Here is a 14,354-nt window from a genome sequence, read left to right as displayed (position 1 = left end):
GTATATTGCAAGCTATAACACTCCAATTGCTGTCAAAACCTCAGATGAATATTTCATTATATTCTGAGAAGCAGCATGAAAGAGAAAAGAAGCAAATCATGTCAAAATATTGTGAAGAGGCAATGAACTTTTGAATACAGTTCAAAATATTTAGTATCAAGTATTCTTTTGGTAATATAGCAGTACAAATTGGATAACGACATAATCCATCTTCATTTTAAAGTCTCTTAAGAGATACCAAAAGCTTTACTGAATAGGGTAACCTCACAAAAATAATAATACTGGTAAATAGCAGTAGTAAATAATAGTGCTGGTGATGATAGTGGTAGTGAATGCAGTAGTGTTAGTAAATGTGCATGTAACAATAGCAATACTATATATTTATCCCTGGGAAGATGGAACTCCCTACTCAAAGTTTGCCTGTTTCCCATATCAAGCAACCATTTGATAACACGAGTAAACTGTCCTTGGGCACATCTGTCTTCCAACATAGTCACTCTAATCTCTGTTGAGAAAATCTTACTTTGTGTTTAAACTCTTCCCCTAGCTTAAGTTTTAATTATGGACCCTACATTCACTGCAGCATGGGCAGATTAAAGATCCTTTGAGACAGTTTATGGCTAAGTAGTTGGATATACTCCAAAATAAATTGCTGCAGTTAAGGATGAATTTCGATCCTCCAGATATGAAAAGAAGTTGAACTCATTGAACTACATCAAACCAAGTTCAGTAACCACTGCTTTAATACTTGATAAGTTGCTTTGTTTGTAGAAGTGTAAAGAATGAAACAGAGGTCATTTCTCATTAATATCAAAAGAGCAAAACCAGCTGCAACTTCAACCATCATGACTTTAGAGCCGTAAGAGAACTACATCATACAATTTCATCAGGTCCCTCCAACATGTCATTCTCTTCCTAAATTAATCATATTCTCTGCTGTTGCTAAATATAGCTATGAAATGTTTATACGTATGAATAGTTTCAACTGTTCATATTTGTACTTTTGGGTAGCTGCTATCTTTTAATAATATATTTTTCTGACTACTGATGAGTTTGCTTTGACTGTACTCATCCCCCTTCAGCCCTGGGTTTCTTTGTCTGTAGTCTAAACCACATGCTATTTTCATTTCAATTAAACTTTCTGCTCTCTTTAATTGACTGTGACATTCACAACTGAGTGCTGTGCAGCAGTAGGTATTGCACTGCTCGTTACTGCTGTGGCCTTTTCATTCTGGCCTTTAGCTCTTTGTAACCTACTACTTTTCTACCATGGTACCACATTGGTACACTCAAGGGCCAATGAAACTTTCCATTTCAGACACTTAATATCAGGAAAATTGTCTTTGATAGAGATTCTTGCCGCTTTTTTACATTTAAGAGGGAGTTCTATGACTAGAAACCTGTTTCCAATAGCTGATAGTTGAAATGAACACAAGTTCAGCATGGTGCTTCTTCAGAATCTTTTCTCTCACTTTTCTTCTTTGACAATGCAGTTGAGGATGTCCTTGTTCAAAAGGAAGTCTCGTGATGGCAGCACCCTCAGTGTTGCATTCTAAGAGTATGAGAGCCATGCTTGCAGTGGAGACAGAGGAAATGTTCAAGATGTAAAACAGGTGTTTCCAGAAAGGCTGGTTCCAGTCTGAAGGTTACTAAGAGAACTTACAAAATATTCCACAGCATGGAGTCAAGAGTTAATTCATAAGAGCTGGCATACTTTTATTCAATGGAACTGAAAAAGCAGGAATAGCCCCATCTATACTTGCTTTCTGTGCTCAGCTTTTAAATTCACAATAAAATTATTCCATAAATGTTTAAACAGGCAATAAAAGTCCATGGTTAGTGAGCAAGATAAAATAATGTTCTAGGAATCCATGTGTTTAAATTTAACAGGCTAGTAAAAAGACTTTTTTTTCTCCTGTAATAGCAAATCTTTGAGGATTGAAATACTGTATTCCTGAACTCCAGTCCCCATTAAAAAAAAAACCAAACCAAAACCCTCCAACCCCCAAAAAAAAAAAACCAAAAACACTGAGATTTTCCAGTTTTAGAGATTCATGAGGTTTTGTAGTTAATTAGTACCCTAAGAACATCTGAAAGCATTGAGCTAACCTTTCATAAATATAATGGACAACACTGACTGCTCCTTAAATGTTGCCAAGTGAGAATGTCAGCTGCAAAACAACTCATTCTGGTTAATGACTTATGCTTTTAGCATACAAAATGGAGTTTACAAGAGGGGTGATGCATCATTTTCTGAAAGTGTCAACTTGTCTCATATACAATAAGCATTCAAAGATATTCAGAAAAACTCAGAAAGTCTGACACAGATGCTCATTAGTGCAATAATTTTTATCCCTTTTTCTTCTCCATATCTTCCCTATCTAATACTTTGTTTTTACAGAGAATGTGTAACTCCACTAATAAAAATGTCTTACATTTTCTGCTACCTATTTCTAAAAGCAGAAAGTAAGACCAAATACTGAAATGTCACCTTTGACCTTATGTCCATAGGATTAAAAGATAGTTTTATTTGGATTAATTACGTGTGGTACTCAGATATAATATTTTTCAGCCATATCCAAAATGAATGCAGCTAGAAAAACATGGAAATATTCTTTCACTATGACTAATTTAACAGAATCCACTTCTACATCAAGAAGAAGAAGTAGAGAAAAGAAAATTGAAAGAGATACATTTGTATAAATATGTTACATTTAGAGAAGCGAATATCCACATTATTAGTTCCCTTCACTTTTATTAAGTAAAATTCGAGGGACATTTTTTTCACCTTTTTTTTTTTAATTATACAGTTGCTTCTGTGGGTCCTTTGCAAGACACCCAGAATTTTATTTATTAATTATTAAGAATTTCATTAACTGAGAGATGTAAATCAGGAGAAATTATGAGAGACCTCATCTGAGGACTGGTTCTACTGATGTTATTTTTACATGACTCTAACTTCCCAAGATCTAAAACTCTCTATTTCCCAGGTGAATTTATTGTCCTTCAATTGTGCAGCTCTGATCTGAAATCAGATCCACATGGAAGAAGCATGAGGATTTCAGCCACAGAGAAATGTGCTCTGCTGATTTTGAGAGTCTATAATAACGATTTGTTTACCCAGTCATAGATATGATATAGAGCCGTTGACAGTCCTGTCTAAACAATAGTAACAATAACACAAAAAATATAATAGCACATAAATATAAAATACATGTAAGAAAGTATTTCAATAGTTAAGGCTGTCTAAAACAGAACAAACAGTTTTAGAGTTTGTTCTGTTTTAGAACCCGAAACATCGGTCTGAGCACCCAGAGTTTTAGGAAGTCAAACTCTAACCCAAATCTGGCTCATATTTCCCCAGAGAAATAAATACTGAGAAAGTTTATTCATTAAGGACCATGTATGGTGGGGAAAGAGCACTTCATTTTGGAAGCTACTTCTTTCCTTGCTTGTTTGTTTGTTTTCTATTTCTGCAGAACATTAATAACTTCTGAAAACTTAAATATTCCCACACACTCACACACTGGAGCTGATGAAGAGAGAACCAGATGTATGATACTGAGCCAAGATTTACCCAGCATGTTCAAGAGAAGTAAGTGATGAAAGACCAAATAAAAGCAATTATAAACCTGAAACAAGATGCTAGTACTGCAAAAGAAAAAATTCTTCACAATAAACCAGAAAAGAAACAATTTCCATGGGAAGTCTATTTCCCACATAAAGACAGTGTTAAATACAATTTAAAGTATTTTCATTGGTCACCTGGAATTTTATTACTGATCTTCTGTGACATTGTCACCACTGCCAAGGGAGCATAACACTATTGACTTACCTGCTGATTCTGTCAAAATTACAGAATCACAGGAGGAACGAGGTTGGAAAAGACCTTTGAGATCATCAAGTCCAACCTATGGCCTAACTTAACACCTCCTAATCAACTAAACCATGGCACTGAGTGCTACGTTCAGTCTTTTTTTAAGCACATCTACGGATGGCGACTCCAGCACCTCCCTGGCAGACAATTCCATTGCCCAGTCACGTCTTCAGTGAAGAAATTTGGTGAGTATTGCTGAAAAAAACCCAAAACCAACCAAACCCCAACATAAAATACAAAACCCCACTAGCAGGAGGATGAATAACCCTGCCGGCATGAGCTGCTGCTGCTGCAAAAAAGATGTGCCATGCCCTCAAAGACATGCCACATGCTTCCTACCCACTCCAGAGCACCAAAACCTCTAGAGCCACCTTGTAATCACAGCTCTGATGGCCAAGGAGGCCCCTCCCTGAATGGGTGATAAGAGAAAGGGAACCACCTGCTCAGCTCCCTTTTAATTGCAGCTGTGATGGCCACGGAGGGCTCCTCCCTACACCCCAAAATCAGCCAATTTGGCAAGGCTTTGCCTGTTCTCCGGCGCTTCATGTCATCCCACGCCATTTTCATGTTTTCACTTTTGTGCAGGATTTTTGCACACATTTAATTTGTTCACTTTCTTTGCCTGATTTTTCCTTTAATTTGGTTTCTTCATTTGGGCACTTCAGTAAGTAAAATTTTAGCAAGTTTCCGTCATTTTCACTACTCATAATTTACTCTCAGTACACTTGATTGTGGTCAAGCCACTTCTAAATTTTATGCCATTTTTGCACTTTCATTTTAATTGATAATACTTCCTTTCCAGACCCTATCTGAAAGTTTCATCTCTGTGTTCAAAATTTCATTTCCATGCCTGAAAGGAAATTCTTCATTTCCTGAAAGCAATAGAAATCCCAATGAGAATAAATGCAGAAAGGTTTGGTTCATTTCCTCGCACTTCATATCAGTCCATTTTCTTTTCTTGCTTTCACTTAATTTCAGGTTGCTTTTTTTTACAATTTCATTAATTCACATTTATCCCTGTCACTTTCTTTAGATTTTCCCCTGATATTAGGGATTTAAAATAAATTATTTTGGCAAATTTTGGTCTGTTTTAGTACCCCTCATTCATCTAAGTACAGTTGGTTGTAGTCAGTGTATTTCAAATTTTATGGATATTTTTTCAATTTCATGTTTGATTGACCATGTCTCCTTTCTGGAGTGTTTGTACAACTTTGTCCTCTGATTTCAATAAGGCTCAATTGGGCAGGCTTCAGTTGATATTCCTGCGCTTCACGTCAACCCATTGGCTTTCCTTGTTTTCACTTTGTATCAGATTTATATTTTTTTCTGGAGAATTTTTTTTCTCTTTAAGAATTTCATTGCATTAATTTCTTCTCCTGTCTTTTCATTTCACTTTGTTCCCTGATTTGGGGATTTCAGTGTAGTAAATTTTGGTAAGCTTCGGTTCTTTTTTCAATGCACCTCATTTCATCGTGCTTACAGGCACTCCATTTCCAAATTTTCTTCTTTTATTATACATCCCTTCCAGAGTGTTTGTGAGACTTGCTTCTCCATTTTCAAGATTTCATTTCCTTTCATGAAAGGAAGTTCTTAATTTCACGAAAGGAGAGGAACTCTTTGGATGGGAAAATAAATAAAGAAATGTTTGAGAACTAAATATGCACCATATCTTGATTGATATATTTACTGAAACACATGGACCTGTTTTCTTTTTCATTTCATAAGCTATACAGCTCCAGGGCAGCAGCTGAAAAGATCCCTCATGAGAACCTCTGTACTGAGAAATTAAAATGAATCAAAATCTTATGGAGCAGAAAAACCCTTAAGACATCTTGCTATTTATCCAAACAAATCCACTCTTGCCTTCAAATGCAAATAATTAAAAGAAAGACTAAAACTTTTATCAGGAGAATCAGATTTTTCTTATGGTATCAAACAATTTAGGCAAGTAATGCTACAAAAATTTTGACAGTTCACTATGAATGTTCAAGAAGAAAAAAGGATGTGCAATATATGTCAGCCTTTACCTTGCTGAAAAGATACTTAAGGCCTGGGGTTTGTCTGCTGCCAAACTTTGGAGCCAGCTGGAAATAGCTGTGATTGGCAGAAGGCAGCCCCTGGCTGCTCTGGCTCTGCCCAGCCTGCAGGTCCATAATCAGATGTCCACTGTTATTTGATCACTTCTGCCCAAGGATGCTCTTTCTGAAGATGAAGGGTAGCAATGTGCTGTGTAGGAGCTTGGTTCTCCAGCACCCAGTTCTATTAAACCTCCGCCTGAACTATTAGCTGTGGAGGGGAGTTCTGCAGACAGGTATTGGACATTGGAAGTGCCATTCAGTGTGAATTTCCAAGAACCGGACCAAAGTCAGAAGCTATTGCTGGTGGCACCTTCAGCAATGAGGAGTTTCCTAAGCTCAGTAGGCACATGGCCCCCAAGTACACACGGCTTCAGATGCTGGGTTGTGCTGTCTGTCACATGTCTTATGTCTATACCCACTTCAAGACTTCAGGGACTTTTTCCCTCCAGCTTGGATATTATCAGCCAGGACTTCAAGGCAAGTCTGAGTAAGGCATCAACATGAATGTGCAGTTGCTCTGCAATGGCAAAAACCTCACATGTAGTCGCAGCTCTCATTAAATGTTATGAGTATGTTTAAAAGTCTGCTATCAGCTTTAAATACAATATGGAGTGATTATAATTCATTCTGAGAGCCTCATTCTCAATTGTATGCCTTTTTCTTTACTCTGGAAGTCTTACAGGCATCCCTAAAGTGCATGTAGGTTTATTTCCTTGCCACTTCAGTGATCCTTATTCTGCCAGAGGGAGTTATGTGAAACAGAAGGAGGACTTAAGTGCCTTTTAGTAATGCTGTGACAAAGGTCAAAGCATTTGGAAGCACTGCTAAAAATGACAGAGTAAAGCATTATGCTTTTCAATATTAAACTCCATGCCTACACCATCTGTTAGAAAGAAAGACCAGTCTTAATATCCCCAGGGCTGTTCTCCCACTTTTTGCTTGTTATGCTCTTTAACTCCAGGATTTAATTACAGATGGGAGAATTATCATACCTAAATTAAAGTCTGTGTGAGCAGAACATAGGAAGAAACTCTAAATTAGTCTAGACACACTAGTACTAAAAAAGAAACCTTGGAACTGATAATTACTCATGCTAGAATTATCTAGTATTGCTCAAGCTGGAACTGGGGATTATTATTCACTGTGAAGTAACATAAGACATAATATTGACCAAGTATTGCTCCATATATCTTCTGTGACATGTTCATATCAAGGAATGATTGTGTCAAACATAGATGTTTGGAAAAAATCAACATGCCTCATTCCAAGGGGCAGGGGTGTACATGATGCATATCATATGTCTCTTTGATTGAGGTAATCCTTATATTTTTCAGGCTTTATCAAGATCATATAGCTCAGTAGAAAGATTTTCCTCTAAAATGGAAAAAAAAAAGGCAAAAAACCACAGAAACTCAGTCTAAGATAACCTCTCTCCAAATTAGACATTTTTTCTGTGCTGTGTTCTTGACAAACATTATACCACTTGGACAAAGGTTTGACCCCATATCAGGGCATTCTGTATTCCATAAGTTCTCTTTCAGTCTCTCAAGGTGAAACTTTGGCCATGCATATTGTAGTCCTAATCCTTACTTTGAAATAGATCACCTTTTCAGAGAAGTTCTAGGGACAGGCTTTCAAAATAATTTAAAGATGCACAGAGTTGTAGCTGGAATTCTCCCCATGTGTGAGAATGCATCCTCTAATTTGCTCAATAACTTTATGAAATTTGTTACTCAGTGATCTATAAATGGGATGCCTGTTGAAAGTTAGCGGAATATGTTAATTTTTATTTTGTCCCTTATCAGTTTTAACTAGACTCATAAACTGATTTCTCTTTGTATTAGTAGAGTCTAAAAACCTTATCTTTTCCACATCATAAACACTAAGCAATGTTAGCAGTCTGAGTTTTATGCAGACTGTAGGCACTGGTTATTTGCTTGGATAGCCTCAGGATCATTCAGACACATAATATTTTAATTTCCTGATATTGACGCTCTACAGCACTCAGGAGCTATGAAGTGAGAAAAATTGCAGTACAGGTATTTAAGGAGCTGGCTGCCATGTGTTTAATAGTTTATTAGATATCATTTCATTAAAAAGCAGCACGTTTAGTGAAGTTAAAATTTATTTAATGATCTGACAAATTGGTACCATCTGTAGCATATAATTTATCAGTATAGTTTGTACTGCAAAATGTATAGATACAACCAACCACTCAAACAATCTAGTATAAATTTTTATGTATGATTGAAAAGGAAAATCCATTCCTAAAAAAAGAAAAAAGGTCTCTTTTTGTCTCCTTTTGCAATAATTATCTTCAGGGAAGATACAGCATCCAAAATTTATTGTACTGTATTTGGGCTTATACTTTATTATTTTGCATGATATGAGAAATCATAAAACTTATCTTTTTCCAGATACAGAATAACCAAACAGTAATTCTGTTCATCTGCATAAGAAATCCAGTCATTTTATACACAGATCTTTCCATGAGCTTTAATTAACCTGATTTTTAATTTGCTACACCTCTGATCTTCCAATGACATGGATGCTTCTTTTATTCCATGGTTTTTACTTCTAAAAGCCAGTGTTACAGTCTAGCTCCTATTAATTGATCTTTAATGTGGCCAGAGCTTATCTGGTAGTGAAATGCTTGCTTGTAATAAATGCTGCCTGCTAAACAAGTGAGCTGTGTTACTGAAAGATGCATCAGACAAGGTCAGAGTTTAACTATTGCCCTTTTTCTCTCCGGTTTATGTGTTAATGCCAGATCACACCAATGAGCTGTGTCATTTAATTATAATTTCTAGTGTTCTACAAACACCACAAAATAAGTAAGACTCACTCAAAGTCATGTCCTTACAACATGAAAAGTGACCACTCAAGTAATTACTCTTGGTTCTTCACAATACATTCATGCCTTAACTATAGAAGTGAGGCTGATTTCAAAAGACAGATCTGTAATCAATAAGTTTATATTGTGGAGCTATGGACTGTTCATTGTAATTGTGGTAAAAAAAACATATTCCCTTATTTTGATTCAGCTTGATTCTGAATACAATTACCCTTCCCCTCAGTCACTAAGATAAATAAGTTGTTTCAAAAGCCACTGGATTGTATTACTATGGTAACTCACTGAACAAGTGAAATAATAATTGTGTGTCTGACATTACACTTAAGTGTTTGATTTCCTCTCCAAAATATGATATTGATATCCTTAATCTTTTTCTCAAACCTCTACCCTTGTCAAAGAGAAAATCAATTTTCTCTAACCTTGCAGAATTAGATCTACTGATTTGTCGAGGGAGATTATATTCTGCATTATTTTATTTAACTAATTTTGCCTTGCAAGTCATGATCTTTAAACTGAACATTTATAATAAAAACTAGGGTAGGCGTCACTTCTTATGAAAAGTCACATATTCCAGAAAGGACCTAAAACAAAACTAATGTGCAAAAGTGCAAAAAACTGCATCCAGATACACATAGTACAGATCAAATCTCACAGTGCATGCTTTGAAAATTTTGAAATGCAATAAATATGCTGACACGACTTGATGAATGGAAATCTAAATTTGAAAGTCATATCCATCTACTAGAGCAACACTCTTTAAGTCTGAATCTACATGAAATCTAGTTAAAAACAGGTTTGATTTTCTTCAACCTGGTTTGTATGTTCTGCTTTAGAAAGATGACACTCGTATTTTCACGCTATCTTAGCCCTTCAGAAGACAACCTGCATATTTCTAAATATCCACAGTGAAGACAGTCACATGTTTTTTGTCACAAAAACATTTAATTTTGACCTTGTCACATTGTATATGAAAAATAAAATCTGGCCACATTTGAGGTCTTATTGTTTTATGTACAGTGCAGGGTCTCACTGGTATAGGACAATGCCTCAGCATCGAGTTCTTATTAGTACAGCTATTTATTTATTACATTAGGTAAACTCATAATTTTTTAAAACTTAAAATCATTAAATACTTCAATTCCTGGAAGAAGTATTTTGTTTCCTGGAAAAGTTAACCTGTCTTAAACTTCTCCAACTCAAAGAAACTACTTTTTCGTAGTGAATATTTACATGGAGAACCCTTGATTTAGAACCCATCCTGTGGGATTTTTCCCCCCATATTTACAATACTGTATCCTAATCACACACTAAGAAGGTCCTAAACTTTGTGTCATGCACTATAGCTGTTTGTAGGAAAGAGATACCAGATAATTGCCCAGTCTCCAGACTGGATATATAGGAATGTAGGTGCCAGAAGGAAGGCAATATGTCTTGTCATGTCTAGAACTGGTTCTCTGACTTTCAATTCAGCTCTGTGCAGTAAACAAACTTGAATGTCAGACAAATAGAGAGCCTGATATTTTACACCATGTGGGAAAATCTCTCTCAGGATTACATCAGGGTCAAATCCTTCCCTGCTCAGTTTGAAGGGGAGCTGTGCCTTTCCAGTAGCTCTTGAAACTCAAGACTTCAAACTTTTTATAGTCATCTCTGTTTTATAGTAATCTCTGTAAATAGAATTTTATTAATTTTTGAGGTTTTTTCAATTATTAAATTGAAAAAAATAACTTTTATCTATTTTAATATTTATAATTATTTTATCAGAGATCAATCTTGCATTTGCTTTCTCATCCCTTCCATTTAAAAAAATATCTGAACAAGAAGTAATTTTAGATTTTGTTAACAATATTAATGATTCTGTTTCCCGAAATCTCTGAGAATGTGATAATTCTCAAAAAACTTCATATAGTTGCTTAGATCACTTCTCTCTTCCCACACTGAGCTGACACTACTACATTCTTCAATTGACAAAATCTCTATCTTGGTATGTCACGTGCACTTAAAAAAGAAAATCAATAATGAAAATTAATTTTTATGTCAAATCCATTGCCCTTCCGTACATACATACAGAAGCTCAAACTGAGGAATTTAAGCTTTAAAGTTTCACTACACCTCAGTTTTCATAATTCTTATTTTCACATCTTCCAGAATGCTGTCTTTCTTGTGTTTAACCTTATAAAACCTGAAAGTATTTGTTTCTCTTCGAGCTGCTCCTAAGTAATTTTCTATTACTCTTAGAGGAAAGCAAATGTTGCTCTTTTATTATTGCAGTGTTATTGATCAAAGGCCTAATTTAAAAGATCTCTTTCATCATAAATGGTGGTTTTTCCCATGTTTTTTGCACCTCACACCCACCATACCACCACATCCATAAATTCTTTCTTACACTTTTGATTCATGCCTTTGTATGTTCTAGGTTTCAAAGTTTGGCTGTTACAGGAAAGGCTCATGGCATTCAGGATTATACAGCCTGTAAACAGCAAGAAGCTTAGAATTTTGCCTTAACTTGACAGCAGCCATTACAAAATTCCAACCAGATGAAAAAGCCACCATTTCTGTAGTATACATATTCTGGGGATATGAGCACTACTTAGTGTTCATGACAATACAGACACTGCAATAAATGACCTTTTGATTAACTGGACATGGGATAAATTTTACCTGCACTAGAGTACTTTAAATGACCTTTGAAGTTTGTAAAAGCTTTCCAGCAGAATAAATAAGCATTTAATTGGGCCATTTAGGTTGCATATTACTGACAATTTGCTGTCATTTCAACCTCACAAAAAAAAAAGAAATTGTTCATGAGGCATCTTCACTAACTAAATAAACTGGATGGCACTGGCAAACTCGCAGACTTTTTCTTTGTTTGCTTGTCTGTGCTTTTTCCTTTAAGCAGTAAAGAACAGAGAGTGTTGACACAGTCTAGTTCATCGTCATACCATCTAATTCTGGGATAACCTTAAAAAATTAGTGGTGCTCAACACAAACACCCTTGTAACTTGTATCTTGTCTTTGGGACCCTCTGGTACATTCTGCTGCAGCCTGAATGACTTCTTAACTCCTTGATTGGCTCCCCCAGCTCTTATCTCGGTGTTGCACTGACACTTGCCACGGTGCTTTACAGCACAACTTGGATTTTATTGCAGGCTGCCCTGTCAGATGTGCTCATTCTCTAAGGAAGAAAACAATTGTTTGCCAATGCCAAGAACATCACCTGCTGTTGGATGAGAAATCAGCATTCCTTTCTCCTGAGGAGTAAGGTTAATCCCTACTTAATTTTTCAGGGTAACTGAGCTGAATATGCAGATCAGGACTGAGAAATCAGACCATATAACTCACGCTTTGCTGCTACATTTTATAAAATTTTGCCATGTGGACATTGCAGTTTATGTGTTGGGATTTCTAGTGTCACTTTGACACAGAGAAAGCAGAATATTTTGAGTTTGGGTCTGTATATTTTTCTCAAATAGCATAAGAAGGATTAGTCCATACAACAAAAAACTTTTGAAAGACTGATTAGAAGCAATCCTTCCCAGGGTTTACAAATCACCATTAAATATAATTTCCTAAAGAAAACCAGATCCATAAATTGGTATACAAGATACTTTAAATCTGAGTTTAGAATAACATCTAGGAACATTACACTTTAAATTTAATCATTATGCATAAAAATGATAGAAATAAATTCATAATCAAGAAACTGGAGTATGTACATGATATTTTATAATTTAGGAATATTTCTTCTTCCATCAAAATTTGACTATAAAATAGCACTTTCTAAGAGATCAGGTTGATTTTACAGCTCCTGTTGACTTGCTTAAAACCAGATACTTACAGTTTCTGAGGATAGACGAAGATGAATCTTTCCTTAAAATATAGAAGGAATCAAAGTATTGGTTAGTATCTACAGCTCTGAATCACCAGAATGACAACTTTGAGTCTTCCTTTCTTCCTTTCTCCATTTCTTCTCTTCTAAATTCAGATGGCTATGAGCTATTTCTACACCTAGCAATGCTTTCTGTGATTTAATTCCCATGTATGTTTATATATACATGCTGTGTCACACACTCACTGGATGAAATAACACTCATGGGGAAAAAAGCAGGAAGCTATTTTGATAAACTCCTTTGTGCTGCTCAAATCTGGAAAGATAATGTATAGAATAAGTTTAGTTATTGAAAAAAACATGGAAATATAAGGAGAAAAAGTATTTGACAATGTGTGCCACATGAAATTTAAACTTTAAAGTAAAAACAATTTTGATTCAGGAGCAGAATTCTTTTTGTTAATTCCTGCAGGAAATGACCAGAGAGAACTAAGTCCAGAATTAATACTGGCTTCTTTTGAACCATATTGCTATCATGTTGAGATTTCATTTTTATGGATTGGGTACAAATTGCTAATAGACAGATGTTTCTGTTGCTTCAATTTGATGCAAAAGAAGTTATTCACAACCCTAAATACTTTAACACAAAGAATTTGTATCAAATAGTTAAACTAATCCTCTTTAGGAATAATAAAATTAATTGCTTCTCATACAATAAATTCATAGTGTGAACAATTAACACAGGTTTCAGAAAATGACTTTACAGATTTCTCTCCACTAGAGGTCTCTAGAGAAATGCAATAAACTCTTCAGAATAGCAGATACCTTAGACTTTGCTTCTTGACAATATTTGCATGTCCTGGAAGATGAAAATCAACATTTGTTCTTTTCTTATTCCAGGTATTTCTTTGGATATACTCTTTCTGTTTTAGGTAATAATTATTCCTATTACTGTGATAGTAATTCAAATCCATTCAGTGTTTTAATCAATTTTATGGTTAGATATTTAACATTTATAATTAGATCTTCAACATCACATCACTTAGGAAATATAATAGCACAAAGCATTTAGCAGAAGGAAGGAAAAAAACTAAGTTGGCAGCTTGGTTTACCTCTGCATTTACTATTTTTGGCTAATGCTTGCCTCATTAAATATAGTATAATGATGTCACCAGGCTTGTTATTAAGTGTTGGACTATAGTCTGCTGTACTCAATGCAGAGAACAAACGGGATTCTCTGAGATTTGAGGTAGGGTCACTAATAAGAAAACAGGAAAACCATGGAAAGAAAAATGGTTGCCCTCTCAGATTGCTCCATCATTAACTGTGGTGGATAGCTCTGTAAACAAGAGCTCAATGCATGCAGCAGCATTAATTGCTACTTTTTTTTGGTGCTACATTGTACATGTGGAAGAGAAGTACGTGAGCTATGCTGAGATCTCAGAGATGAGGGATGGAGTCCTGAGAAGACAGGTTACTGGCACAGTTCTAGGACTTTCTGAAGATTTCAAGTTAATTTTGCAGCATATCTTCTGATTTTTTTTTCACCTTTAAATTGAGAACTGCAAAGACTACTCAGCTAATGCTAATTAGCAGCTTGAAATATCACAGCTAGGCACTTAAGAGGTGATATTTCTCAGAGTATTTCTTGCTATGAAGACCAGAAAGAAATTAAAAGCTCTGATAGGAGTAAGAGCACAGCACTGATATTCTCCT

This window comes from Melospiza melodia, chromosome 2, assembly GCF_035770615.1.
Source record: "Melospiza melodia melodia isolate bMelMel2 chromosome 2, bMelMel2.pri, whole genome shotgun sequence".
Classification (NCBI taxonomy): domain Eukaryota; kingdom Metazoa; phylum Chordata; class Aves; order Passeriformes; family Passerellidae; genus Melospiza; species Melospiza melodia.
Note: the sequence above shows the minus strand (reverse complement) of the source record.